A 14,986-nucleotide genomic window follows, 5' to 3' on the forward strand; every position below is an offset into this window, starting at 1 on the left:
TAGTCATTCTCCTTGGATCATCTACAGATCCTTCTGCTTTCCTTCTAATAAAAAAAATGAAAGTTAGCTCAGATGGCCAGGAGGGGACAGCATTGAGGGCTGTAAGCAGATCAGACCATGCTGGCTGGTGGAGGGGTCAGGGCTCAGGCTTTGCCCACCTCAAGTCCATTTTGCTGCTTGCCATATGGGGAAGCTTTAACAACTCAAAGTCTGAGCCTCAGTTTCCTTGTCTCTGAAATGGGAAAATTAACGGTACCGATCATCTAGCTGTCTTGGGTTGGGTGATCTAGAAGCAGACCGTGAGGGAAGGATTCAGGTGAGAGTGGTTTATTAAGAAGTTTTCCCAGAAAAGAAGCTGCTAAGGGCATAGGGAAAGTAGAACCAGAAAGAGGAGGAAAAGCAAGAGTGGAAAGGTGCTTGGCTCAGTCTGCATGGGAGCTCTGGGGACAGGGGACCAGAGCTGACTGCCAGAGCAAGGATGCCGGAGAACTCAGACCTTTACCCAGGTGGTCATGGTAAAGGGGGCCCCAGGGAATGACCATGACTGCAAGTGAAGGGATTCCAGCAGGCTCTGGGTGGTCTGCCCATACACTTCCATACATGTTGGCCGCTAGGAGGGATCGTACAAGCTGGTGTGCCCCTGAACCGTAAAGGGATCCAGGGAACGTGTGTGAAGCATGACAGAGGCCTCTCCTGAGAATTCGTCTGTGGATTATATTCCAATAGAGCGTATATGGAGCTGATCACCTGGAGTCTGGCCCAGAGGAAGTTCCACTAAGTGACAGCTCTTCTCGCCTGTTAGAAAGGGTGGTATGGAAGAGGTACCGTACAACAGCATGGTCCGCACGACATGGGGCCTTCTGAGAGCTTCCTTGTGCTTCCGCTGTTCCCTCAGGCCCATGTGCTCTCTCGCTGCTTCCAGAAGCAGAATCCCACAGAGCTCCCCAGCTGGGAGACCTGACTCCAGCCTCCAGCCCTGTCTAACTTGGAACCTGAATAAGTTCACCATGATCGGGATGGACTGAGCTGGGTAGCTGAGTACTCCATCACTGCTGTTAATCACTAGCACATCTGACAGCCGTCTGTGGGGCTCGTACTCTGCTCAGATGTTCAGGGTCTTATTCTCACCAGGCTTAACGACTAGGGTACTGCAAGACCTATCCTGAGGCCCGGGCTCCTCCCTGCCTGCTCACCACCCCACCCTCCCTGCCACCGCCCCGAGGAGCAGAGGGTAGACAGGCAGGCCCTGTACGAAGTGTGCAGGGCCCAGGGCAGAAATACAAATAGAGGCCCGTAGATCTCTGTCGGGTATTTGAAGGTTATAAAATAAGCCCAGACAATTAATTTGATTTTCTCACCTTGACAATTATATCTTCATGATAGAAATTGAAATATACATGTAAAGTGAGGATTTTATACAACTGAAATTGACAAAATAGCAAAGAAGACCGAACGTAATTACAAGTGCACATCTGGGTGTTTTGTTGGTAGGCCAGTGATGTTTCAATGAGAGGTAAGACATTACTCCTTATTCATTTCATAAAATATATTTGTTCATTTTAGCGAGATTGCCACAGTTATAGTGTTATAATCAGGATTTGCACATCATTTGAAAATTAGGTACCTATAGTAACAGTCTGAAGGATTAAAACAAAATGCAGTTATATTTAAGGTGCATGAAATTTGAGTATATTTCCATCAAAAATGTAAATTAAATGCAAAGAAAGGAGAACCTGTCTCTTCAAAAATAATTTTTATGCCTTGAAATTATGTATGGAAATCAAAACTATACACATTATAATCAATGAATATCAGATTTTAAAATAAAATCATTTGAATAGAGATGAAATATTCAACTTTTTGAACATTTATAGAATTGAAACCATTCAGTCCTAGCCTTTCATGTCAATGTAAAGAATTTGTGTCCCATTTCATGTCACGTTCATCAGGGTGTGTGAATTCTAAGATACTGTAGCATGTTCTTCAGCCACTTTGTGCATTTATTGTGGGCACCACCCTCTTAGAACCATAAAGTGGAACAGGGAGAAAAGCCCAAAATAAATAAATAATAAAGTTGCTCGGCATTCCTGGGAAACAGATACTCTGTTATGCAAGAAGCCATTGCTCGTTGCAGTCTGAGAGAAAGGATTAGACAAGTTGAATTTGCCCCTAAACCTTCCTGCCTCTTGGTTCCCTTCCATTCCCCCGCAACCTGGGCCACCACCACCCAGTGTCCCTCTCCCCCATCAGTAATAAAGTGACCCACAGTTCTTCATCTGGACAGAATCACCTTTTGTTCTTCATGCCCAAGGAATGGAGAAGGGGTTTAGGGGGGCCTGAGTGGCGTGAGGGGAGCAGATTATGCCTGCGCGTCCCACGGATCTCCCGTAGCTCCCGTATGTTCTCTACCGTGTTCATTTGTGAGCGTGTTTCTGTGATGTGTGGGCTCTGGGCAGTGGCCTTTCTTCCCTGTGCCTCAGGGTGATTCAGGGGGTGGGAGGAGATCTCATCGGTGAGATCTCTATCGTACAGCTAAGAGCAGATAAATGATGGAGCCTGTCCTTTGGCGGGTGTTTCAATCTATGTGTCCGCATTACTCAATGCCTTTCATTCATATATGCATTTTCTCATTTATTTAAAACCCGTATTCACTTCCTCCAACCCTTCATTTTATCGTGGAATGCCAAGCCATAGGCAGTCTTGTTTTTTGTTTTCTTTTAAAGATTTTATTTATCTGTCGGAGGGAGGGAGAACGCATGCATACATAAGCAGGCTTCCTACAAGGAGTCCGACGTGGGACTCGATCCCAGGGCCCTGGCATCATGACCTGACCTGAAGGCAGTCGTTAAACCGACTGAGCCACCCAGGCTTCCCTTTAGGCAGTCTTGTAATGCCGCCCCACATCCTGCAGATGAAGGAATAAAGGTTCAGAGAAGGGCACTGATGTACCTAAGATCACATAGCAAAAAAGCCCCTGGCCACATTTCACAGTCCAGGGATGGATGCCATGTTTGAGTTTTAGGTAAAATCCAAATAGGTGTTACTGTGTCCCAGGCAGCTTCTTCAGGCTCTGCTCCCCCAGCCACCTGCTGCTCAGGGCCCTGGGGGATCCTGAAGGGGTTTTCAGCTAGAAGAGCCACTTCCTGTTTGGGGCCAAGCACTTCCTTGAAGTGACTCACAGGCTCCCACTGGCCCCGTGCTGGGAAACCAAGGTGGGGGTGGAGCCGGGCTCAAGCCATGTCCCCTTCTTTCTGCCTGCCACCCAGCTGGGGGACCCCGAGACCACACAGTGCCAGAGACTAGAGGTAGGAGGAGATGGCGATGGAAGGAGACCGCCGGACTGTTCTCACCCAGCCTCCTGGGCAGGGCTCTGAGAGTACAGGGAAACCTGGGCCACGGCGGGCAGGCAGGCAACCTCCACATCGCGCCATTCCCACATCTGGCTTCCAGGCTAGCTACCGGCCATGTGCAGGCTGACAGCAGAGGCTGGGACCCCTCAGAGAGAATCTGTGTCACTTTCTCTTCAGTGCAGAAGGATGGTGAGGTGGAAAGAGCAGGAGGCTGGGAGTCATCAACCTGGATTTGTGACACCAACTTTCTCAGGAATTTGCTCCCCACCCTTCTCTGGGCCTCAGTCTCCACGTGTGGAGGAAGAATTGCTGGCTGTGGCGTTCTGTGATGGCTTGGTGTCTCAGGATGTTTGTGAAGAGATTTGGGGTTGAATTCTGGCTCTGCCACCTTGCTGGCTGTGTCCGTCTCTCAGAGTCTCCATTTTTAAATTTGAAAGAAGAATCACTTTAAGCATTTTACATAATGTAATCTTCACATCAACCCTATGAGTCAGGTTTAATACTGTTGTCATTGTTGCTATTTTATAATAAGGAGATGGAGGCACAGAGAGGTTAGGTAACTTGCCCAAGGTGACACAGTAAGAGTCAAGATTCTAACTTGGACAGTTTGACCCCAGTGCGCATGCATTAACAGCTGTGTTTTTGGGGTGCCTGGGTGACTCATTTGTTAAGCATCTGCCTTTAGCTTGGGTCATGATCCCAGAGTCCTGGGATCAAGCCCTGCATCAGGCTCCCTGCTCAGCAGGAAGCCTGCTTCTCCCTCTCCCACTCCCCATGCTTATGTTCCCTCTCTTGCTGTCTCCCTCTATATATCAAATAAATAAATAAAATCTTTAAAAAAATGGAGAATCTCAGGTCCCGGTCTAGACCTCCTAGAAAACACTGTGTCAGACTGTGTTTTAACAAGGTCTCCAGGTGATTTGGTTGCACATTGAAGTTTGAGAAGCCCTGCTCTATTTATAGTCCATCTGTCACTTAGGGTCCTAATGGGAGACGCAAGAAATAAGAAAGCTTTGTAGACGGTAGCACTAGGAGAAAGCTGGGGACTGCAGGTAGAGGGAGGCAGGGTTTGGGTGCCCCAGGGCTCTGTGTCTCAGGAGCTCGATGTCACTTCTAAGTTCCATCCCGCTCCGGTCTGAGGCTGAGCCTTGGCCGTGTGTTTCTCGCCAGCGTGTGACTCCAGGACACGATGGCATCAGAGTTCTCATGTTGGTATGGGCTTGGGCAGTGGGCCTGAGCCACCCCTGTTGTGGGTCTGCACAGCAGCAGGAGGCCAAGGTCCTAGGCCTAGCTCTGCCTCTGACTCTCTGAGAGGCCCAGGGAGGCTCCCAGCCACGCCAGCCCTTGTGGGTGATGTGGCCGCATCCTCGCAAGCCCGCAGCACTGTCCCAGGGCTGCCTCCTCTCTCCTTTTCTTGCCACGGCCTATGGGTACCGTCTCTCCTCCCAGTTCGTGGACAGGAGGGCTGCCCCGCTAGCTGTAGGAGCTGGGGATGGGGGAGGCAGCACATGAGTCAGAACTTAGCCACATAATTGCGGTGCCCTGGATCCTGCCTCCAGCCCTCCGGTCCTCCCTCGGTAGCTGGGTTAGACGAGCAGCTGGTTCGGTGGCTACCTCCAGAGAAGCAGGTCTCTGGACCTCAGCCCCCTCACCCCAGGAGCCACAAGCAGCCCCAGTCTCTCTCCAGGGCAGCTGGGACTTGGGTTGCGTTTCTGTGGGTTCCGGAGGGGGCAGGAGTGGTTCGGGGTACTGGCTGCCCTGGGTTTGGGGTTAGGGCTGGTTTGTGGGCAGCATGCATGGAGGTAGGATTGCTTGTGTGGGGTCCCCCCCACACAATCCCCCAGTCAGCTCAGCAGCTTCCCTGGGCAGTGACAAGGTGTGGCCCATCCCTGGGGCCCACACTCAGCACAGGGTGGGCACGCATGGGGACTTGCCGAGGGTCAGGTGGGAGAGGAGAAGGCAGGGTGGACTGATGAGTGATCTGATTGGGTTTGTCTCCTTGTCCCCTCAGCTGTCCCAGGGAAGTGACATTACCACCTCTGTGGACAGGACATCCTCAGGAGCCCTGGTCACAGCCACTGATACCTTCTTCCAGGTAAAGAAAAGCGAAGGGAAGTGTCGGTGGTGGTGGGGAAGGGGGAGATTAGAGACAAGCTACAGAGGGCAGCATACTGGCTGCTAACGGGGACAGCGCCGTGCAGTTTACAAAAAAACCAGAGTAATAATAATCAGAAGCTCAGTAGAGCTGTCTGGTAGACCATTCCTTCCTGTGTACCAGGGACTTGCCTAAGCCCCTGAGACATATTAGCTCGTTTCATCCCCACGACAACCCATGAGGTGCTATTATTATCCCCACTTTATAGATAAGGAGGCTGAGGTCTGGTGGTATTGTACCAATTAGTAGGTGGTAGAACTGGGTCTCAAACCCAGGCAGACTGGCTCTCAGTGCACATTCTCAGTCCCTGTGATTTCCTGCCTTTAGAGCCATATATTAAACTAAGTTTCCTTGACCCTCAATTTGGGAGTTTAAAGGGCTCCCATTTCTAGGAGGGATCGGTATTTTAAAAGATAATCCTAGAGAAAGTGATGCTTCAGCCAAAGGAATGAATAGCAAATGGTGGAATTGGAGGTCTTGAATCATGGAACTGGCATGAACCTTCAAGGCATGCTGGGCCAGCATATTCCTGCAGCTTTCTTCCTCAGCATTCGAGTAAGTCCAGTTTTCTTTGGTTACGGAAGGGAGACCTAGACATTTGAAAGGAGGCAAGAAAAGGTTAGGCCCCTGGTTCTCAGACATCCTGGAAGTAGAGGGGCCCCTGTCCTTAACAGGACATCACGATGAAGAGAGACAGAGTAACAGGAAGTCAGTATTCTGTGCTAAGGCTGAGGTCATCTTGTTCTAGACCCAGAGCAGATGTGTATAAACAGACCTCAGGGGGTTAAGCAAAAATTGTGGGAGAAAATACTTAATTGAGACTTTTTTTAGTAACCTTTTTTCCTGTCAGTTGGGAGAGGCTAATTATTCTTCAGGAGCAGAAGTGGAAAGGGCTCAGAAACGGCTGCGCAGTTGCGTGGTTTAAGAGGCTCTGATCTCCTTTCCTTCTGCTGCACATTCAACCAGCTTTTCCGACTGACAGATAACCCCGCGGCCTCCTTGGTGCCAGGCCCAGTGCAGAGACACAGGCCCCCTGCACAGTGACTCCCCTCGTGGGGATGGGGACTGGAGTATCTTGTGTCCCCATCGACCTGTGCAGGGTCACAGACACTGGGCTCCTCAGAAAAGCTTGGTTAAATGGTTCAGAAATCCTGCCTGGTAGGCAAGGCAGCTACTACGGAAGCAGATAATTACTGGGCACAGAGGCCTGCGATCATGTCTGGAGAGTTCTGCCAGATGACGAGAACACAGAGACAGGAGGCAATGGGCTTCTGGGGGGTGGGGGGGTCTGACCGAGCTTTGCACAGGGTCTGTTTGTTAAGATGGATAGGACTTGAACTGGGGTGGTGGGGAGGGCTTTCCTGGCAGAGGGCCCAGCCTGAGCCAAAGGTGTGGAGGTGGGGAGACGGGATAATGTGGTGCGCTTGGAGCAGAGTGCTATGAAGAGGGGTAAGGGGGAGGTGAGGCTACGCAGGTAGATATAAGGGGAAGGAAGCAAGAGAAAGATTCCTTAAGTGGTAGGCCTTGCTTCTCTTCCCAACCCCAAGGGCCTGCTTGGGAAACCCGTTTGTATGATAACTGCTGTTTTACATAAATAAATAAAATAAATCATTGCTCTCCATTACCTCCGGGGGTAAAAACTGGGCAGGGATAGATTTGCTCAGTGCAAGTCTCTGCCATACTCAGCTTTCTCCTTTTCCTCCCATTTGGGTGCCCCCCTTCACGAGGACCCAGGGAGAGGCCTTGGAAAAAGTCAGCCTAGTCCCTGTGATTGAATCACTGTGCTCCTGGGAGGGACTGGGGTGTCAGCTGAGACGAGAGGTTGATGGAAGGCTCCCCCTCACCAAGCCCCCAGGCTGATTCTTGAGGCCCTGACAGAAGCCCTGAGAATATTTGCTCACTCTGCCTGCTCCGGGGAGAACCTGTCAGTGCCAGTGGGTAGCAGCAGTAGGGGTCCTGGCAGCTTCAGTGGGGAAGAAGTCAGCCCTCCAGGGAGGGAGGGGCCTATCACAGGATGTATGCAAGCCCACACAGGCCGCTGTGCTGGGGAACCACCCCTAGGAGCTGTACAAGGGATTTCTGCATGAGAAGGGTGACTGGATGGAATGTTCCAGATCTTTCTCTGCTGACATTTGAAATGGTCTGATATCCAAAGATAGTCTGAAAATCCAAGGATAGTTCTTAGATCCCTGTTGGACTGCACCAGGATTTCGTGATTGTATGAGTCTTGAGTGAGTCGATTCTAAGACCCTGGTTTTGAGAGCTTGGAACTAGAGATTTTAAGTTCTGAGATGCTAAGCTCCACATTTAGGGCAAGGCCAGGTCATTCCTGTGAACTACTCAGCCCACACACATAGTCCAGACTTGGGAAACAGTGGTCCCGCCTATGTCAAGAGAAGCCAGGTCCCCCAGGCAGGGTCCCTTCCTGGCTCCTGTCCAGCCTGCAGCCACAAACACGCCCGAGACCCCTGTGTCTGTCCCTGTAGGGCCTTCACTGAAGCTCGGCACACCTATCCAAGCCTCCACCAGCCTCTCCTCCCCGTCCATCCGTAAATTGCGGATCTGCTGCTTCCCTGCGGAGCTGGCCAGATGCTCTGTGAGCAGGTGTGTGGAGGCCCGAGTGCCCTGGAAAGCACCGGACGCGGGCTGTAGCTGTAGCTGCCATTTGGGCAGCGTGCTTGTCTCCTCGAGAGGAAGGTTTGCATCTCATTCTCTGTGAATCATTCTTGGCTCCCAGCAGGGCCTGCCACAGAGCGGAGGCTTCTTAAACATAGACTGAGACCCTGGTTTAGGTCTTTAGAGCTTTAGGTAGGGGATAAATCGTCCCTGAGGCCACAGTTCCAAGGAAGCCATCCCATCCCGAGGGAGAAGCAGAGAGCCCTTTCTTCAGGAAGACGGCCAGGAGGGGCAGAAGAACTGGGGAGCCCATCACCGGGGTCTGGAGCCAGCCCGGAATATCAGTCTGGCTTGGCCTGCTTGGAGGGGAAGGGAAATCAGAGGTCTCCTGGCACGGAAGTGTTGGATAAATAGGCAGCCCTGGCACCACTGTGGAAAGAGACGAATAATGACCCTAATTATGGCCTGATTGATTCTTTGAGCCTCCTGCAGAGCCCAAGCTTTTGCCACTGAGCCAGAGCCAGGGATTTGTCTCAGTGGGTTTGGGTTTGGTATCTTGATGGGTGACCTGGAGGTGCCCTGCTACCCCTGGGCTCCCAGAGGGCGAGGAGTCTCCTGTTGGCAATAGTCCCCCCTCCCCCATATGGTGCCCACACGGGGCTTCACTTGCTGGCTGGAGCCTGGGGCCACCCTCAGCCCTGCTCATGCCTCTCAGCCACCAGGCTTTCCTTGTGCTGTCCCCCTACCTAGAGCCCCCATGTCTCCCCACTTTGCCACAGATCCTTTCTTATTTCTGAATTCCGCATAAGTCTGCCCTGTTCTAGAAGTCACCCTACAATGATTATCGCTGGGATCCTAGGAGGCACAGGAGTTAGTGAGACCCAGAAGAGACCCTGACATGGGCAGGGAAGGTTTCCTGGAAGAGGGAATTTTGAGCTGAGCTCAGTAGGAGTTTTCCAGGCCTTGAAGATGGGCGGAGGGGCCCAGAGCAAAGGCCGTAGACAGGCACATCTGTGCTGGGCACAGGCGATGGACGTGGGACAGTGAGGAAGGACCACAGGGAGGCCGTGTTCCCTGAGCACTATGGGGACATGTCCTCATAGCCCTGTGCCTTTTATGCCTGGGGTTTTACTCTAGGAGAATGTTGGGGTAATCACCGTGAGTTACCAAGCCTGTGACTACCTATACCATGGTCCTCGTCAAAGATGTTGGAGGCATGTTGGCGGGGGCAGCCCTGGCCTGGGGCTCTAACCATGTCACAGGCCTTCCTGCAGCTGTCATCATTGTTTTGACTGTTCTAGTCAGCAGCCTGCTCAGGGCTCCCAGCATTACTCTTGGGAAGGGAGGGGCCTCTTCTCAGGCTGGGCAAGGACCATGGGGTTTGTCTTTCCCTCCTTCCTGTCCTGCCCTGTCTCCAGTTTTCTCCGGAGGCTGAAGAGAAAACAAATGGTTAAAAGGCTATCATCTGGTGTCCTGTATCCCAAGACAGGAAAGCCGAGGCGGGAGGCTTGTGGGGTCACCCAGCTTGCTGATCACCCAAGGCTGGGTTGGGGTTGAGGCCAGTGAGGGCAGCTGTGGCCAAGGAGAAAGGGGGCTGTTCCTTGTGCACTCGTGTGCCTGGCCTCCCTCCCCGAGGCCCTGGCAGGCTGCTGGAGAAGCTCAGGTCTCCTCCTCCTCATCAGGGGTTTCCCTTTTCCTCCCTTGGGTTCTCGGCCCCATTCCCTGTCCCTTCTCCCCTGGTGCCAACTAAAATATTGGGCTTGGCCCTTTGATGTGCAGTTTGCTGGGCGTCGTGGCCGGCGCAGACATGGAAGGCAGCAGGAATGTGGGCAGACCTTCCCCCTGGGGCTGGGGCCACGGAAAGACTTGACAGTCCTGGGTTCACATCTTCCCTCCTCTCCAGTTAGCAGTTTGGCCTTGGGTGAATTGCTTAGTCTCTCCCTCCTACCTATCTGTCTATTCATCAATCGACTGATATAAGTATCAAACTGAATGCACAGGTACTTAATTAATAGCCTTTGGGAAACATTTTTAGGTTTACGGAAGAATCGATCACAAAATAAAGAACTGCTCTATACTCTCCCTCCCCTCCGCAGATGCCCTCTTTATTGACATCCTATGCTGGGGTGGTACGTTCGTTCCAACTGCTGAGACAATGCTGACACAGCGGCATTAACCGAAGTCCTAGTTTCCACCAGGGTTCACTCGTGCTGTGGGACATTCTATGGGGTTTGACAGTTGTCTGATGACATGCACCCATTATTACGGCATCGTATGGAATCGTGTCATTGCCCTAAAAATCTTGCGCACTTCTCCCGCCCTCAACCCCTGGCAACCTCTGCTCTCTTTACCGCTCCCACGGCTTTGTCTTTTCCAGCGCGTCACAGAGTTGGAATCGTGCAGTTGTGTAGTCTTTTCTCAGACTGGCCTCTGTCACGGAACAACACGCTGTTAAGATCTCTTCATGCGTGTTTGTGGCTCAATTGTGCATTTCTCTCTGTCACTGAGACTGATTCTGTTGTCTGGGGAGGACCGGTTTGTTCATCCATTCACCTAGGGCCCATGTTTCCAATGCATAAAAGAAGGCCGTGGAGCTCGACTTGGGAAGATTGTCATCAGGAGATGACACAGGTATAATCCATGTCACTTTCTGCGACTAGCTTCTTCCAGTCGGCCCTGTGTTTTCAAGATGTATTCCTGTTGTAGCATATATCCAGGTTTTGCTCCTTTTTATTGCAGCCTTGGGTCCTTTCTTAAAAGAATTAAAAAAAATTTTTTTTTAAGATTTTATTTATTTACTTGACAGAGAGAGATCACAAGTAGGCAGAGAGGCAGGCAGAGAGAGAGGGGGAAGCAGGCTCCCACGGAGCAGAGAGCCCAATGCGGGGCTCCATCCCAGGACCGTGAGATCATGACCCAAGCCGAAGGCAGAGGCTCAAACCACTGAGCCACCCAGGTGCCCCATTTTAAAAAAATTTTAAAGATTTATTTAGAGGGGTGCCTGGGTGGCTCAGTTGGTTAAGCTTCTACCTTCAGCTCAGGCCATCATCCCACAGTCCTGGGACAGAGCCCTGCGTCGGGCTCTCTGCTCAGCAGAGCCTGCTTCTCCTTCTGCCTGCTGCTCCCCCTGCATGTGCCGTCTCTCTCTCTGTCAAATAAATAAATGAAATCTTAAAAAAAAAAAAAGATGTATTTAGAGAGAGTGCAGGGGGAGGGGCAGAGTGAGACAGAGAGGGAATCTCAAGCAGACTCCGTGCCAAGCGTGGTGATCACTGCAGAGCTCAATCTCACGACCCTGAGATCATGACCTGAGCTGACATCAAGAATCGGACGCTTAACTGACTGAGCCACCCAGGTGCCTCTGCTTGGGTCCTTTTTGGTGTCATTCCATCTAGTCCCCCATTTCTCAGGCTAGTAAAGTAAGGCTCAGAGAGAGTTAGTGAGCCGTCCACGGTTGCACAGCAAGTCAGTTGAAGACCAAGGTGGAACCTGGGCACCGACAGCTGGCCTGAAATTCTTTCTACTATCAGGACAGAGAACAGGCTTGGGGGCTGCAGGCAGTATGGTCCTGGACAGTGAGGGTGGCGGTCATGTGAGGGAAGTACAGGGATGAGGGTCAGGTCTGTGCCCAAGATGTCAAGATAGGAGAGGAACCTGGAGGTGTCAGTATCATGCTCCTGCTCCATTAGCAGGGGCTCACTGCATCCCAGGCACAACCCCTTGCAGGCCCTTCTGTGTATAAAATAGGAGGCTGTAAAAGTTCAGGGCAGGGGCTGGGAATTTGGACAGAAAATGGAACTTTGGACTGAGGGGTGCCCTTGAACATCAGGCTCAGAGGTGAGGGCTTTCTCTTATCTCAGAGCCAGGAGGAGGTCCCAGCTAGGGATTTCTTAGGATCTTGGCTGGTATTAGCAGCCCTGGAGGTGGCTTGGAGAAATCCATCAATCCTAAGTAATGTCATTAGCCCTGGCAGGAAGGGGAGGTATCAGGGGGAGGCTGGAGAGAGTCTGGGCTCTGGGAGCATGTCTGACTGCTCAGTGACCGAACAGCATACCTCTGTTAGCAGAACTTCCAGGCCCCCACAGGAATCCAGTCCGGAAGGTCCCCAGTGCCCCCCACCTCTTGTGGCTGGTCACTGGGGACATGGGCATAACTCAGGCCATTCCATGGGGAAGGCAAGCCTGTCAGCCATGTTTGCCCAGGGTGCCTGGGGAAGACTGAGGGATACTCGGGACTATGGGAAGCTGGGAAGCCCTCTAACTAAAGCTGGAGCTCAGGGGAGGCTCCCTGGAGAAGGTTAACATCTGAGCTGAGACTCAAAGTGTGGGGAGGTGTTCATTAGCAGAAGGAACAGCGAGTTCTGGAAGGTGAAGCTAGGAGAGTCAGAGGCCAGATCCTGGTCATTTGCCTGTGATAGAGCTCACTCTGGCCACAGGGCAGGCCTTAGACTGGTGGGGTATGACCCCCGTAGGAGCCAGAGGATTTCCTATTGAGGGGAGAGATGAGACCCGGGCCGGACCAGTGGCCAAGGGGCTCATGAGAAGAGGGTATGAAGGATGTTAGAAAAAGGTAGAGGTGGTAAGGAGGTCAGTGTGGCCTGTGCTGGGTCTGTAGGGCCTGGGGGACACCCCTGGAGGCAGCTAGGAGTCACTGGCTGTCCCAGTCATGAGGGAACGATTGAGTGGGCTTGGCCACACCTGGTAACTGAAGCCCCGGGAGTGGACGAAAAGGTCCCAGTAGAGCATGTAGAGGAGAGAGAAGAGACTTGCCTCCCCAGAATTCCCCTGCAGTGATGAACAGTGTGAAAACTCATGGGGCAGGGGGGCGGGGAGGGGAGGCGAGGCGATTCTCAGAGCCACGATCAGCTGAGCCCTGAGCTGAGGCCTAGTGTCTGCTTCCCTAACATGTAGTGGAATTTCCATTCCTGTGCCTTGTAAGGCTCAGTGTGTAGGGGTGGGGCAGGGGAGGGCTGAGGACATGTGGGAATCAGTTCTGGGCTCTGGGAGTCCTGGGAGAGGTGGGTGAGAACAGGAGAGCCTGGGTGTGGGCTCCTGTTCACGGAATGCCCACCTGCTGTACCTTGGTCCCTGCAGCCATTTGCTCTCCTGGCGCTCTCCCCCTGTAATCTGGTCTCCTGTAGGAGTCCTGGCAAAGGCCATTAACCATTTTACAGATTGAGAAATCAAGGATCAGGGAAGAATCCCGGAGGCCCCAGCCACGGAGCAAAGCTGAGACAGAGGTGATTGATCTGACCAGTAGAGGCCTCATCTTGGGGTAAGATTTGGCCTTCTACCCACTCTGCAAGGCTGCAAATGCGGGAGTACATTTGTGAGCACACACTCCTCCCGAAGCTGAGAGCACCCCCATGGCCCCTCCCCTGTCCCCATCCCCATGGGACCTAAGTCCCCAGACTACAGCCATACACCATCCATACTGCCCTTAAGCACTGGGCTGGGCTTGGCTCCCAGAGCCCCCAGCCCGCTGCACTGTGGTCCACAGGCCTCCCCGGGGAGCCACAGGCCCAGAGGCTACATCACACAATTCCCAGCAATTAGGAGGCTCCAAGTCAGTCAGTCGATATTCCCAGCAAAGCCCTAATGCATTCACCACCCCCTTTGCCAAACTGAGGCTGTAATCCCAGTGCTGAGGTGAGCATTTGGTGGGGGGTAGGGTGGGGGGATGAGGGTAGGTAGAGGCCCTGAGTGAGGCCAAGGTGGAAGTAGTGGGTGGGCCTGAGGCCAAGCCTGCCCCTCTGGTGAGGCCCCTGGGGCACTTAGAGACAGGCCTCAGCCCCTGGCTGCCTCCTGGAAGCGTATCCTGATCCTCCGTGCACAATGCTAAGTGCCGACAACCTGCGTTTCCTCTCTCCAGAATACCAGCTCATGAGGCGCTCTGGCCAGCCCGGAGGCTGCCAGAGTCAGCAGACTGCCCCCGTCAAGGGCTGGGCAGTAAGTTCTAGGCTTTGTGGGCCCTTCAGTCTCTGTCACAACCACTACCCTCTAGCGTTTCTGTTGCAGCAGCCATAGATGATATGTAAACAAACGATGTGGCACAGCCAATAAAACTTTATTTATGGACACTGAAACTTGACTCTCCCATAATTTTCATGTGTCAAAGATATTCTTGTTTTGATTCTTTTTTTTTTTTTTTTTTTGCCCCTGAACTATAGAAATAGAGAAAAGTCATTCTTAGATCGTAGGTTATACAAAAACAGTCGGCCACTCAGATCTGGTGCCTGAGTTACACTTTGCCAACCCCCGGGTTAGAGCAAAGCCCCTGGAGCCAGACTGACAGGCTCTGCTGTGTGACCTTTGGCAAATGGCTAAATCTCTCTGTGCTTCAGATTTCTCATCTGGAGAATGGGGGTGATAATGACGATATGTGGGGAATGTAAAATGGTGCGCTGCTTTGCTGTTTTTATGAAAACGACTCTTGGCCATTCTTCAGAAGGTTAAACATGCAGTTGCCGTATGACCCAGCACTTCCGTTCCAAGGCATGTGTGCGCAAGAGAGGAAAGCATGCTCACACGGTAACTTGTTCATTAGCGGTGTTATTCGTGACAACTTGAAAGTGGTAACAGCCTAGAGGTCTCACAGCTGATGAATGGGTAAAATGGTCTGTCCGTTAACTGAGTGTCCTGCAGCTCCTGAGGAGGAAGGCAGCACTGACTCCTGCTACTACAGGGTGAGTCTCGAGAACCATTAAATGAATGAAGCCAGACACAAAGGGCTGCTACTGTATGACTGCAATGACAGGAGGAGTTCAGGAATGGCAAATCCATAGTTGCAGAAAGTACATTAGTGGTCTGGGGGAAGAGGAGAGGGGCGACGGAGAGGGGGAGGAGTGGTGAGTGCTAATGGGTCT

General features: G+C 52.2%; 1 protein-coding gene across 10 annotated transcripts in view; it reads left to right on the forward strand.

Moving 5' to 3' along the window:
* GDPD5 (glycerophosphodiester phosphodiesterase domain containing 5) overlaps positions 1 to 14,986 on the forward strand; it is an 82,545-nt gene that overhangs the window by 24,874 nt on the left and 42,685 nt on the right. For 5 of the 10 annotated variants that reach the window (XM_047692872.1, XM_047692864.1, XM_047692865.1 and 2 more), the window contains one exon: positions 5,362 to 5,445. The exons of 2 other annotated variants lie outside the window; for them this stretch is intronic. The gene's annotated coding sequence lies outside the window, so the exon portion shown is untranslated. Of the gene's footprint in view, positions 1 to 5,361; positions 5,446 to 13,992; positions 14,070 to 14,547; positions 14,807 to 14,986 lie in introns of those variants that run through there. 3 more of the 10 variants (XM_047692868.1, XM_047692866.1, XM_047692870.1) reach the window with 2 other exon arrangements.

The sequence above is a fragment of the Lutra lutra genome, chromosome 10 (assembly GCF_902655055.1).
Source record: "Lutra lutra chromosome 10, mLutLut1.2, whole genome shotgun sequence".
Taxonomy (NCBI): domain Eukaryota; kingdom Metazoa; phylum Chordata; class Mammalia; order Carnivora; family Mustelidae; genus Lutra; species Lutra lutra.